This window comes from Lactuca serriola, chromosome 4 (genome assembly GCF_051521515.1).
Source record: "Lactuca serriola cultivar US96UC23 chromosome 4, Lser_US96UC23_V15, whole genome shotgun sequence".
NCBI classification, from domain to species: domain Eukaryota; kingdom Viridiplantae; phylum Streptophyta; class Magnoliopsida; order Asterales; family Asteraceae; genus Lactuca; species Lactuca serriola.
This window is the reverse complement of record NC_136411.1, coordinates 15,599,106-15,613,004: the sequence shown is the minus strand read 5'-3', so window position 1 is coordinate 15,613,004 and position 13,899 is coordinate 15,599,106.

Below are 13,899 nucleotides of genomic sequence, written 5' to 3'. Positions count from 1 at the left end.
TAACATTCTTTCCCTAATTATTCTCAACTTTTCAGCCGTTTGATGGACTATCTCTGGTCCCATAAACTGCTTTTCCCCAGCCTCAAGCCAACAAGACGGCGTACGACACTTCTGTCCATACAATGCTTGATAAAGTGCCATCTTTATGCTCGAGTGAAAACTATTATTATAGGAAAATTCTACCAAAGGTAAATGTTCATCCCAATTACCTAGGAATTCCAAGGTACACGCTCTCAGCATATCTTCAAGTGTTTGTATCGTTCTTTCGCTCTGACCATCAGTTTGCGGATGGTAAGCTGTACTTAAACACAACTTGGTACCCAATTCCTCTTGTAGACTTTTCCAAAATCGTGAGGTGAAACGACTATCACGATCCGACACAATCGTTAGCGGAACACCGTGAAGCCTCACAATTTCCTTCATGTAAGAATTCGCAAGCTTTTCCATAGACCATTTCTCGTTGGCTGCTATGAAATGCGCACTCTTAGTGAATCGATCAACGACCACCCAAATCATGTCGTTACCACTTTTTGTTGTGGGCAGTTTAGTGACGAAATCCATAGCAATGTCTTCCCACTTACCCATAGGCACAAGTAATGGTTCTAAACTCCCGTATGGTTTCTGATGTTGTGCCTTGACTCTTGCACAAGTCACACACTCGGCCACATACTTCGCGATGTCGAGCTTCATCGTCGGCCACCAATAATAGGGTTTCAGGTCCCTATACATTTTTGTGCTACCGGGATGAATCGAGTACATGGTTTTGTGAGCTTCTTCCATCAGAAGATCTCTGACTCCTCCTGTCTTAGGTATCCAAATCCGATCTTGGAACACCTTCAGTCCGTGACTGTTTACACCAAACACCAACGTTTTGCCCAAACGTTCCTCCTTTCGGTCATTTTTCTCAGAAGCTTCGCTTTGAGCTTTCTTTATACTTTCCAAAATAGTCGAGACAACTTCAATTCTCAATGCTCTTGGCCTTCTCCTTTCAAGATTGACTTTCCGACTGAGAGCATCAGCAACAACATTGGCCTTACCGGGGTGGTAAAGTATCTCACAGTCATAGTCCTTAAGTAATTCCAGCCAGCGTCGTTGCCTCATATTTAATTCTTTCTGACCAAAAAGATATTGGAGACTCTTATGATCAGTGAAAAGTTTTCACTTCGTGCCATAGAGGTAATGCCTCCATATTTTCAGTGCGAAAACTACCGCTGCCAACTCTAAATCATGAGTCGGGTAGTTCTTTTCATGCTCTTTCAATTGTCGAGACACATATGCGATCACCTTATCTCTTTGGGTTAAAACACAACCCAATCCAACTCCAGACGCATCGCTATAAACAGCGAAGTCTTCAACCCCATCAGGTAGAGAAAGTATCGGTGCCTCGCATAGTTTCTTCTTTAGCTTCTAGAATGCTTCTTTATGCTTATCACTCCAAGCATAAGTAGCTCCTTTGTGGGTCAAAGATGTTAATGGACTAGCGATCGAAGAAAAGCCTTGGATAAACCTTCGGTAATATCCGGCTAATCCCAAAAAGCTTCGGATCTCCGTGGGACTTTTCGGTTGTTCCCACTTCATCACAGCTTCGATCTTCGCTGGATCAACCATTATCCCTTCTTGGTTGACCATGTGACCCAAGAATTGGACTTCACGAATCCAGAAATCACATTTGGAGAACTTCGCATACAACTTCTCCTTCTTCAAGACTTCTAACACCTCTCGCAAGTGTCTGCCATGCTCCTTTTGGCTTTTAGAATAAATCAGAATGTCATCTATGAACACTATCACAAATTTATCTAGGAACAGATTACAAACTCTGTTCATCAAATCCATGAATTCTGCTGGAGCATTAGTTAGTCCAAACGACATAACCAAAAACTCGTAGTGTCCATATCGCGTTCTGAATGCAGTCTTCTCTATATCCTGCTCCCTTACTTTCAGCTGATGATATCCTGACCTTAGGTTGATCTTTGAAAAATAACTTGAACCTTGTAGCTGATCAAATAGGTCATCAATCCTCGACAACGGATATCTATTCTTTATTGTTGCCTTATTCAGCTCTCGGTAATCAATGCACATCCTCATGCTTCCATCTTTCTTCTTTACGAATAACACCGGAGCTCCCCAGGGTGATGAACTAGGTCTTATGAAACCCTTGTCCAATAACTCCTGAAGTTGCATCATTAGCTCGTTCATCTCCGTCGGTGCTAATCGATAAGGTGCTTTTGCAATTGGCGTTGTTCCGGGCAACAAGTCAATACGAAATTCTACTTGTCGATCGGGCGGTAATCCAGGAAGATCTTCGGGAAATACTTCCGGATAATCACACACAACAGGAATATTTTTCATCACCTTCTTTTCCTTCTTAGCATCGATCACGAATGCTAAGTATGATGTACACCCCTTGGTCAAACATTTTCTGGCTTTCATTAGAGAAATGATTCCAGAATTTACTCTGCATTTATCTCCATACACCATAAACGATTCCTTCCCAGGCGGGTTCACTTTCACTATTTTCTTCTTGCATAAAATTTCGGCATCATTGGCGCTAAGCCAATCCATTCCCAAAACGATGTCGAAACCATTAAGTTCGATAGGCAATAATTCCTCGTGGAACTTATTCCCATTCAAGTCAATTAAGATGTTTTTCATGCGATAGCTAACAGGTACAAACTTGCCACTAGCAACTTCGACTAATAAGGCAGTATCTAGTCTATCAACAGGCAAAGCTAGTTTTCTACCAAATTCATGCGATATGAAGGAGTAGTTGGCTCCAGAATCAAATAAAATTTGGGCAGGCAATTTGTTAACGAGAAAGGTACCTGAAGCGACATCAGCTTCATCTTTAGCAGCTTCCAGTGTCATCTGGAATGCTCTCACCTTTGGCTTTGGCGGAATGTTGGGTCTTGCTGCTTCCTTCTTTTTCGGACAATCCCTTGAGATGTGCCCCTCCTCACCACAACCATAACAAACATTCTTGGTAAAGGTGCAGTCGTTGGCATAATGCCCTAACTTTCCACATTTGAAGCATGTGGTTTCCCCACCACACTTCCCATGATGCTTCTTCTTGCACTTGTCGCACCATTTCGCCTCTACCTTTCCTCCACTTCCTCTCGAACTAGACTTCAAGAATTTACTTTTCTTGCTGGACCCTGAAAATCCATCGATTTTCCTCTTTTCACCAACCTCTGACCTTTCCAGACCTTTTTCCTTGATCTGGGTCTTAACATTTCTAGCAGCCCAGATGGCGGCTTTCAATGTGGTTGCTTGCTTAACCATTGGACCATAGTCCGCTGGTAATCCAAGGGAAAACTTGTTGACCTTAGAGAGTTTTGTAGGCACCAAATATGGGATAAACTTCATCTTTTCTGTGAAACTTGCAGCGTATTCAATAACGCTGAATTTCCCTTTCTTCAGATTCTGAAACTCATTACTGATTTCCAGAAGGTCCTGCTCGGAGCAGTATTGCAGTTTCAGTTGTTCCACAAAGTCTTCCCAAGACATTTTGCTTGCTTCTCCCTTGGGCATAGAGTCAGCTAACAGCTTCCACCAACTCAACACGCCAGATTTTAGCAGAGGGATCGCAAGAGCGGTCTTCTGCCTGTTGCTGCATTCGCAAGTTTCAAACATAGTCTCCATTTCGGAGACCCAGTCCATAACTTGTACCGGCGTCGGGCTTCCGGATAGACATGGTGGTTTGGATGCCATGAAATCCTTATACTTGCACCGACGACCATCATTTCCTCCATACTGGTTATTGCGTCTAACCACTGGTTGTTCGTCTTGACCAATGATTCCACTAAAGTTTTCTCCTTCAGACTGCCCTCCATTCTCCTCGGGCTCTTCCGCTTGAATTGACGGTTCTTCACGATTCTGCCTAAGCAGGCGTCTTGTTTTTTCCATCTGACGATCCAACATCATTTGAATCATCATTTGTACACCAGCCATTGTTATCGGCTCAGGTGCATCAGCTACAACAGGTACTTGTTGAATTACAGGCGGTTGATTCCTGTTTTCATCAGCATTTCCAACTCCGCTTCTTGTTCTCACCATTTTTTATCTACACACCGAATAATTTCACCTTATTACTCCAAACGATTACATGCTAGTTCTAATATCGTATACATATGCTTAGAATCCTAAACACATAAACCTTCAGATCCGGTTGACAACAAACCGTAGATCCAAACAAACAATATCATATATGGCAACATATAACATTTAGCACATAAAAGCATTTTAGGCAACTTTCCTAAAATAAACTAGTGCTCGTGTCTAAAATTTATCAGACACACATCTCACAATCTCCACTTAGCATACTAAGTTTAAGTCTAGAAATCCTACAAATTCCTAGTTCGCTTAAACTAATGCTCTGATACCAACTGTGACATCCCCAAAATCTCGGCCAGAAAAGACCGATTTCATTTATGCTTTTTAAACATTTTCAGAGTAAATCCGTTTGATTTTAAAAGAGATGCGGAATTTATTCCCAAAAACAAAACATGATAAAATAGATATTTATCAAAACATTTCATATAGAAATATGATTTCATTTCATAATCAAAAGTCGGGATGTCATGTTCCGATATAGATCATAAAGCATAAACGATAACATTACAAGTCGTTCAACAAATATATACATATACAGACTTGTAAACAAAACAACTTGATGATTCGCCCATCTTAAGCTCTTGCGCCACTTCCTGTAATAGAAATCAACTGAGTGGGTCAGACTTGGGAGCCTGGTGAGCATATAGAGTTTTCAAACCCACAATAATTATATTTAATTACAACATTCAACAATAAACCCCGATTACCCATTCCCGTTATCCTCACCTTACGTTCCTAAAAATAACGTCTATTATAAGGAACTTATTTCAGGATTTTCATCGGGACGGACATTACTGCAGAGGGGCTTCCTCAACAATAAGTGTCCTAAAGGCAACCATGTGGGGGATAGAGTACACCGGTGAACACGTCATTCACAACACCTACAGGTAATGAGCCTGCTAGTGTTCCACAGGACAGTTTAGAATAGCCCGTGGTCGTCATCCATACTCTGCTGAATGACTAGAATAACACCAATAACACCGAGGCCTCTCATCTGTTTATTTCACACCAATTATCTACCCATGTTCTACCCAACATATTAGTAGATAAAATATACATTTTTATACATTGTTTAAAAACCTGTATAGCATGCTTTAATCAATACATATTCCACATAACAGATGAGGCATACACACATAACACGTATTTCATAGAGAATATATCAGATCTATGAGATAGAAGAGAGTGAATATACATTCACACATATAACCACAAAATATTTACACGTAGCACGTATTTTATATTAAATACTTCATAATATTGCGTTGGAAAGAAAATAACTACACACTCACTTGATCAGAAGATGATCTGACAGCACTACGGCTTATAGAAGTAGTATACTTCGATAGATCTGGAAGATCTTCACCAAAATCGAACTCCTCGCGGGCAGAGCTTCGGCTCGGGAATAACGCTCTTCGGGATCCTCGGGGCTTCGGATCTTGCTTCGGGGCTCGGGAATGATACCGGGGCTTCGGGATATGATTGGCATGCAAATCGAGGCTAAACTTAGAGAGAGGGAAGAGTTTGAACAAGAGAAAATGGCTGATTTCGAGTTCTATTTATAGGCTGAGGGTCTGGGATTACGAGGGGCGTAATCTCAAATTACGCATGGCGTACTCAGTACGCGGGGCGTACTCGAGTTACGCGGGGCGTACTTTGACGTCACTGCGTGCGTCGACTGGTGGCACTCGAGTATTGGTCAGACAAGTTGCATCCGACTGAGTACGCGGGGTGTACTCAAATTACGCGGGGCGTAATTGACTCGTCGAACTTCTAAATTGCGTAACTTTCGCATACAAGCTCCGTTTTCGACGTTCTTTATATCCACGCGAAGGTCAGACCATACTCTACAACTTTCATTTAGACTCCGTTGGCTAATTTTGACTTTTATTTTTATTATTTATTTTTAGAAGGCCGGGACAGAAAAACTTCGTTATAAATTCATAACTTCTTCATCTGACGTCCATTCTCGCCTAACTTTTCATCGTTTCGCTACTAACAACGAGATCTTCGATTCTCATTTAGATTGTTTCGGCTAAAAACCGTTCGATCTCAAATCGAATATTCGGGCTGCATACTGCTAAGTCGAAACTTAGAAAAATCATAACTTCCTCATACGAAGTCAGATTTGGGCGTTCCTTTTATGCACGTTCTCGGTTTAACGAAATCTACGACTTTCGTTTAGATCGCTAAGGCTAAATATCGCTCTATCTTAAATTCATATTTTACGTCACTCGGCGTCGTGCCGGTTCTGTCGCGAAACTTCGACAGGTCATAACTTCTTTGTTATAACTCGGATTTTGGCATTCCTTATATCTCCGGAATCCTTGTTTCAACCACTACAACTTTATGCAAAGATATCGGGCTTATCTCACACTTTAATTTTGACGCTTATTTTATTCTTAATTTAATTATATTATAATAATTAAGAACACACACATAAATCACAAAATTCACATAATTCACAAATAATACATTTTTATTATTTCAAATTGGGGTTACAAAGGTTAACCTAGACTATTACATTGCTAAAAATGGAATGCCCAGAAACACGGGCATTACACCATGCACTCACAACACGTAATATATATTAAATACTTCATATCTATGTGTAAGATGAAAGTAACTATGCACTCACTTGAGAAGGTGGTGACTCGGTACTCGGACAGCGCTTCGTTTACTTTAAAATAATTTCCTTCGACGAAACTTACAAGGGGATTTTAGCTAGGAGTCGGGCTCTGTAGGGGCAGAACTTCGTCGCTGAATCTTTCTAAGAAAGATTCGTGCAGCGCTTCAATGCTCACCTTACTATACTAAAACTACAGAAAGAGAAGTCGAATCACGAGGGACCGAAATGCTCGGGGGATAAGGAGAGAAAGACTCCTGAATCAAGAGAATGGTGCAAGAAATATGAGAGCCCAAGCCTCTTATTTATAGTAATTGAATTTACAAAAACTACCCCCCATAATTACTTAATGACCTTATAGTTATATAAACAACTAAACACCCCTTTATAATACTATTTTAAATAGATTTAAAGATATTTGTACTAAACTAATGTCGAAAGAACTCAACATTAGTCTTATAATGACCGCATCGTCGATACCTTTCTAATGATATATACATATGTATATATATGTGTACGTATATATGATTTATACTTTATTTTAATACGTAAATATGCTATTATAATTTGTAACTCGTTCATACGAACTCCGTTTTTGACGTTATTTATATCCATGCGTAGGTGGAGATGCACTCTACAACTTTCGTTTAGACTCCGTCGGCTAATTTTGAATTTATTTTTAAAGTTATATTTTTAACAGGCCGGGACAGGATTGGTCCGTTATAATCTCATAACTTCTTCATCCGATGTCCATTTTCGTCTGTCTTTTTATTGTTACGCTACTAATAATGAGATCTTCGATTCTCGTTTAGGTTGTGTCGGCTAAAAATCGCTCGATCTAATATTTGAATTTCGGGCTGTACACTGCTAATCCGAAACTTCGAAAAATCGTAACTTCTTCATACGAAGTCAGATTTGGGCGTTTTTTTTATCAAAGTTCTTAGTTTAACATATTATACGACTTTAGTTTAGAGCGCTAAGGCTAAATCTCGCTCTATCATAAATTTACTATTTACGCTTCCCGACGCCGTGCCGGTTGCGACGCGAAACTTCGACGGGTCATAACTTCTTCGTTATAACTCGGATTTCGGCGTTCTTTATATGTACGGAAACCCTGTGACATATTCTACAACTTGGTTAAGATTATTTATTCTAAATAATCTTTTTGTCGAAAAGTCGTTTTCGACCCCTATTGCCTCTAAATTGACTAGCCCGGATCTGCGGGCGTTACAATATTTGGGGTGCTAGGCTCTTAAAGGTCCAAGCTACCAAGCTAAAAGAAAAGGTATGTCATCTAACTATTTTTGTTATACAAGTACTCATGTTTTGTATGCTACTTAGGACAATACTTTGGAAAATCAAATTGCATGTATAATTAGAGAAAACATAGATCCAAAGCATTTAGGGTTTCATGTTCACCTTAAGGTTGTTAGAGTGCTCAAAACCCATCACGACATTAGATCGATTTGGAAAGAATGGTCGTTTAAAGTTAGAGTGCATCCTATGTATATATCTTTAGTGTTTTCTGTTTTACCATTTTCCATTTCTACGGTGAATGTTTCATTTAGCGATTGGGTTTCTGTTTGAGTAAGTGTTTAAACCGGTGGCTCACGAAAATTTTCTCTGCACCACTATCGAAAAGTATACATGCGTATGAGTTATTTAGGAGAAACATACCAGTAACCACGGTGGGATACCTCATGGCCTCCTCATTCCCATGCCTCCTCCATTTTTGTTATGTGCCTTTGGGCACTCCTTCTTGAAATGCCCAGTCTCACCGCATACGTAGCATGCCCGACTCACGCCAGCATTAGCGGCTTGGGTGGTTTGTTGTGCTGGCGCTTTACAGAAACGGGCGGTATCCCCCTTCCTGTTGCAATTATTACATTGTATCTCTCGGTAGGCTCCATGGTGATGGTAGTTGCACTTGTTGCATTTTGGAAGAGTCCCAGCATATTGCTTGGCTGGTGCAGGGGTGGTAGGGGCGGTGATGGCATGGACGACCACAGTTTGTTGTTTCTTTACCAGGTTGGCCATTTTTCTTTTTCCCGAACTTCCGCTTGTTGTCTCCTCTTTTTGGTTGTTCAGGCGTGGGGGTTATAATGCCTTGATGGACTCCCTGGTTGAAATGAGTTAGTGCCAAACGCTTGGCACTGTCGAAGGTGCTCGATTTGGCGGATATGACCATTTCCTGGATCTGAGGGGATAGTCCCCAAATGTAACGTTCCACTCTCTTGGCCTCTGGGGTGACCAGGGCACATGGTTGCCAATTCGGTAAATCGGACGGTGTAGTTGGCAATATCAGAGCCCTTCATGGTGTGATCCCACAATTCTTGTTCCTGCTTCTGCATCTCGCTCCTTGGGTAGTATTCCTCAAGCATCATAAATTTCAGGTCCTCCCAACTCATGACGTTGGCCACAGCTAGAGTCAGGGTTTTATCGTGGCCGTTCCACCATGACAAGGCCGAGTCCTCGAATGTACACGTTGCATATATAATTTTGAATTCGTGTGGGCATGCAAATATATTGAACACGGATTTTGTTTTCTCAAACCATCTTGTCAAGGTGATGACACTCCCGTCGCAATGATAGGTCATGGGTTTGCAGTTCATGAATTCTTTGTAGGAGCACGGTAGTGGGTGCCCTTGGCTTTCACCAAGATTGGAACTGTTGATCCTGTTTCCGCTTCCATTTTCGTTTCCACTCCCGTTCCTATTCGTGTCGTTATTGCTGATTTGGGCCATAGCGGTAGCGACAACGGATGTTACAGTAGCCTGGAACACGGCAGAGTCCATCGGTGGAGGTGGTGGTGGTGGTGGTGCTGATGTATTGTTGAAACGCTTGTTAGATTTTCATGGTGGCATTCTTCTGCCATAAAGTTCAATGATAGAATGATGATAAGTCTTCAGTGGTGAGTATAATTCGGGCGTTATAGAGTATTTTAGTTATGCATGAACTATGTTATGTTTTTATCGTAACTTGTAGGCAATTCATAAACAAAGATCTACCATAACAAGTAAACAATTTGCATAACGATTTATGAATTTAACAACCATACTCAATGAAATAAAATGCATGCCCATTTCATTGATAATATAGTTTTAGTACCTAGTTTCGTGAAAATTGACTTTTAAGAAGGTCTACAAAATATCAACAGATAAGAAAAGGGAAATTTTGACAGCATAATGACCCCTAGAATAGTGTAATCACTTATTCATAGGGTCGAACCTACACATAGGGAAGAGTAGCTCCTAGTCTATATCAAAATGTGAGTAGTATAAGCCCTACTCATGGCGTGTGGTCCCCTGTGGGTCATGGAATGAAGTCGTGGAGGCCTACATCTCCGATATCTGGCGCTCAGCCGCGATCACCTCTCCTCGAGAGTTGAGTGTCTCTCCTGGTACTCCCTCGTTTTCGCTTGAGTGGTGGTGAGGTCCTCCTGGAGGCAGTTAACGACACTACATATCCAGGGGTAGTCCCTCTTCAGTCATCGAGCTCGTGTGTCAGTGGCCTCCGCGACAGCCCCCAACTCCAAGATCCGACTCGTCGATGCCCTGGTCTGATCCCCGAGATGTGTGATCCGCTGAACCATGACAAGGAGGGCCCTGTCTGCCAGACCTTCATGACTGAGGTTATAGAAACCCCACTCCATGTCGTATGGGGAACACTGGTGTTGCTGTCTGGTCCACTTTTCTAGGTCCTCCGCCTAATGGGGTGTGGGCCCCTGGTAGCCCAGACGATGTGCGGGAACTCGGGTGACATAAGGGGTTAATGACCTCGGACTCTGCATCTGAGTCTCCTCTAACTCCTCCTCGTCTTCTTCCTCCTCTGGATCCTTTTCGGGGTCTTCCTCCATTATCTCCTCAGGATCCTCTTCGGGATCCTCTTCGATCCAACTGTCATTTCCCTGGTTAGGGAAATAGGGGTCTCGAGGCATATGGAATCCAGCCATGACATCTGTGCAAGAATAGAGATATGAGAAATATAAGAAGGGTTTAAGTTTATGATTATATAGTATTCTAAAATACTCCTATAGTATTTTAAACTTTATGTTTGATTATAGAGTTTCTTGGTATGTAGGGTTGGTAACTTTTAGATTTGTTGTTTATCACGACCGTTTCCAAACACATATTAGTCATATCTCACATAAATATAGTTGACCAGGATATATTTATCCCATATATGATTACATAACTATCTAGGCTTAGTCGTATCATCCAACTTATCTTAATACTTTTTATATGGTTCTTATTATGACACTGTTCTAGTATGTATACTTTTATAAAAATATTATTATATTTTAAAAAGTATACTTCTTAGTATGAGTGTTTTAGCCCCATTATATTTATAGTTGTATATCTTACATGGTTTGATATACTTAGTTCACTATAAACAATGCTCTGATACCAATCCGTCACACCCCCAAACTAGAACAGCGGAAACGTCTGGGGGTGGATGACTTCATGTACAATATCATAACAAATGAATAATAGTGATCAAAGCCATACAACCATTGTATTGATAATTAAAAAAGTTGCATTGTACACAAAAACATTGTTTACTTGATGTTAAATACAATATGTCCAAAACTAAATAACGTGAAGCGGCGACGCCCCATCCTCAAAACCCTTTTGGTTACCTGTTTACTGATTTCCTGAGAATACAAGCAGTTTTGAAAAAGTTTCAACAATTAAGTTTGTGAGTTAATAAGAGTTTTGTATGAGAAGAATTGGTAACTTTTCCTTGTAAAAATGATAGAGTGTACTTTCAGAAAATCCAATATTTTCTTTAAAATGAGTTGTAACTCTTAAATCCAAAGACTAAAAATGTAAGTAGTGTTGTACTGGAAAATAGTATTTTGAAGTTTTATCTTTATATAAAACTAAGGCGTTGTTTGTTTTTCGGAAAAAACCTCTTCAGACCTCTTATTGTTGTGCGGCGCAGCACACGCGCAACACTTTTCATCTCGCAGCTGTTTGTTTTTCAGAAGTCTTCGAATTAAAAACCTCTGCGCGTGTTCTTCTTGACACAACACTTGTTTTGCCTCTTCCTACCTCTTTTTTTTTCTTGCTAAAATATTGATTATATACTGCTGAATTTTATTTCACATTTTTTTTGTTTATTCTTGTTGAATTTTTTTTATATTGAACAATAATAATTTGTTGATGAAATATCATTATTTTATGCTAAAATATCTTTATTTTTTTGTTAAAATATCATTATTTTTTGTTGAAATATCATAAATTCTTGCCGAAATGTCATACATATTAAATTTTCGGTAGTGAAAAACTATTTTCGGATTATAAAATCAGTTTATTTTAATTTTTTAATATTTGCAGCAGAATGCAGATGTTAAAAAAACAAACACGCTTCTTATTACAGTCTGCATTCGTTTGTTCCACCTCTTCCACTGCAGAGGGTTGCAGAGGTGGTCCACAGACTTGGATATTTGCTTCAAAAAACAAACAACACCTAATTGAATGTATGTTAACCCCGTAAACCAAATGTATTGTTAATACCCCATGTGAGTTATCATAACCATGCTAGTGACTAGTGACCTGCTACGACGTTCTTCAGGTGTCAGAATGTTAGACATTTGTCACCATATACCTGTCGGTCTAACTGTAGCTAACAGTTTAGGTGCGAGGTTTGTAGTCCCGTATAGATCTATACACAAGTGTCACGCTCTCTTACTGAGACTCTGGTTATAATTCAGGACTTCAGTGTGTACTCTGGTAGGTAAGATGAAAGCTTGTCTCACAAATTTGTATTAACCGGTTCACGTCTAGTGTAATGAAACCCTCAATGAAAGCATTGTTGGATTAGTGTCTAAGGCTGTAACTATATTTGGTAAGTACTTGACCCGATTGTGCATGGTCCTTTTGGGTTGCCTTCACCATAGCAACTTGACAGGGTGATTTATATAGAGAGAAGAGATATTATTATTTTTATTATTATTATTATTATTATTATTATTATTATTATTATTATTAATGTATTATATGAATAATATGTTAAGGGAATAATAATATTATTTGATTAATATAAGTCATAAATTAATTTGGAATTAATTTGGTGACTTAAAGAGATTAATTGAATAAAGGGGCATAAACTGTTAAATGTGTGATAGTTGTATTTTGAGCTAAGGATCTTTATGGATATGAGGGTGGACGATTTTAGGGATATGGATCTCCTAGAAATCGTCTAAAGGCTTATCTAGAATGATCTTTGGATTGCTTTAAGGCTAAGTTATCCAACTAGGGTTTAAGGTGAAACCCTAGGAGCTCACAGTATAAATAGGCCCTTAGGGTTAGAGAAATCGGCCATTGTATGTTTGAGGAAACCCTAGAGCCGATTTCTCACCTCTCTCCCTCTCTCAAATCATCTTCTTGCTAGTTGGTGTTTGTAAGCCATTAGAGGAGTGACATTTGTGACTCTAAGCTCCAAGAATAAAAAGGTTTTCAAGCAAGTAACTCAAGGTATTATTCTAGATCTGCTTTTCATATGTATTATTGTTAGTTTACATTAGATCTAGCCATGAAAGTCTTGGATATATTGCATGTTCAATTAGAGAAACCTAGATCCAAGCATTAGGGTTTGTATGTGCACATAGGAAAGTTCTTATGTCTAAAACCCATCAGTGGTATCAGAGCCATGATTGGTTTCAATTGAATGTGATGCTTAACTGTTTTGCTTGCTGAAAATCGTTTTTATTCACCTCTGTCCGACCCAACTCGGCGAGTCAGTGTCTAGACTCGGCGAGTCCCAGCGTCAGACAGAGGATAATTCGGGATTTTATTGCTGTTTTGTCTTGGATTGATACCTAAATCATTTTATTATGTAAAAAATCCGAATTTTAACCTAATTTAATGATTATCCTTGACATAACAATAGATAATTTTAAATCTTTTGAATATTGATTATTTATATGATAAATATGGTCTATTTAAGATTATTTGGTAATTATCTAATGACTAAAATTGGATTAGGTCAAATATAGATAATTATGAAATTAAATGTTTAATTTGAATTATTTGTTGTTTGATCCCTATTGTTTTGGAAAAGTTCAAAATTTATCCCGAAGTTTTGAAATTTGAATTTTGTGATTAATATTTTAATTTAGAAGAATTTAAATTTCAACCCCTAGAGTTTTACAAGTTTAA